General features: G+C 45.2%; 1 pseudogene; it reads right to left on the reverse strand.

The window, feature by feature from the left end:
- Window positions 1-466: 466 nt before the first annotated feature.
- Window positions 467-1237, reverse strand: LOC108307212 (annotated as a pseudogene).
- Window positions 1238-1619: the final 382 nt, after the last annotated feature.

Here is a 1619-nt window from a genome sequence, read left to right on the forward strand (position 1 = left end):
GAAAAAGCACTCTTTTCATTGTAGAAAATGAAAATAGAATAGGAATTGAATGAGCTGTTCATCCTACTTTCCTCCCTAAGAGGAAGTCATCCCTTCCATATTAAGGCTATGAGATGAGAGAGCACAGTAACCACTCACTTTTACCATGCTCTCTCATCTCACGGCGTTACCATGGAAGACATGGCCTTGTTTCAGGCTGCCAAGTATCTTTGTGCAGTTCATACACTGTGAAATGCACTCACACACAAATATACATGGCAGCCTGAACTATCTCCCAGTTCTAGTCCTATGTCAATTATTTTACCAGGAAATAAATCACCTAGACTGACAATAACAGCACAAGAACACCATCCAGAATACTTTTCAGCATTCATACATCATCATCTATTACATCTATTAAGTATGTGCAATGTAATAGAACACCTAAATCATCTTCTCCTCCATCTGAGTTCTACCTGGAGGTTGATCACATCTTAGCCACATACTTCAATTGGATGTCTGCCATGATCTTGGTGAGGTCCTGAAATTTGGGGGCATCTACCTCTTCAGTCAACCCAGAGCTGGCAATCTGGACTTGTAGGCCTTTTGCTCCCTCTTCATGGTTCTTCTTCATGAAGAGCAACTCCTCCCTGAGAGCTTCGATCTCTGTCTCCAGCTGCAGCTGAGTGACATTGGTGTCATCAGTGACCTTGTGGAGCCCAAGGAGATAGCTCTCCACAGATTGGTGCTTGGCCAGCTGTCTCATACTTGACTCTAAAGTCATCAGCAGCAAGGCAGGCATTGTCGATCTGCAGAACAGTGTGCACATTGTCCACAGTATTTGCGAAGATCTGAGCCCTCAGGTCCTTGATGGTCTTGAAGTAATGGCTCCAGTCTCTGACCTGGGGTCCCATCTTCTCCAGGTGTTCCTGGATTTTTCTTTCCAGCTTCTGTTTTTTGGTCTCAATCTGTCCAGGTAGGAGGCCAGGTGGTCGTTCAGGCTTTGCATGGTCTTCTTCTCATTCTGGATGCTTCCCATTCCTGCCAGACCCCCAGCCATCCCTGCGGCCAGGCCCCCAGACCCCATGTTTCCACAGAATCTGGTGGAACGGGACATGGAGATCTGGGAACCAGAGTCCCCAGCGTCTGCATAGATACTGGTCCCGCTGCTGACCAGCCAGGTGCCGTAGCTGGGTGCCTGGGCAGAGCCTGGGGACTGGTAGTTGGTGGAGAAGGTGGAGCAAGTGGTGAAGCTCATGCTAACAGGGAGGAGAGCAAAAGGACCTTGCTCAGTTTTTGCCGATGACCAGCTCATTTATTTTTACCGCTGAAGAATAGTTCATTGCCTGGATATACCGTCATTTATTTATCCATTCACCTACTGAAGAACATCTTGGTTGCTTCCAAGTTTTGACAATTATAAATAAAGCTGCTATAAATATCTGTGTGCAGGTTTTTGAGTGGACATAAATTTTCAAATCTTTTGTGTAAAAAGCATGATGGCTGGATCATATGGTAATCGTATGTTTAGTTTTTGAAGAAACTGCCAAGCTATTTTCCTAAGCAGCTATATAATCTGGCATTCCACCCCCAATGAATGAGCATTCCTGTTGCTCCACATTCTTTTTTTTTTTTTTTTT

This window comes from Cebus imitator, unplaced genomic scaffold, assembly GCF_001604975.1.
Source record: "Cebus imitator isolate Cc_AM_T3 unplaced genomic scaffold, Cebus_imitator-1.0 Scaffold77, whole genome shotgun sequence".
Taxonomy (NCBI): domain Eukaryota; kingdom Metazoa; phylum Chordata; class Mammalia; order Primates; family Cebidae; genus Cebus; species Cebus imitator.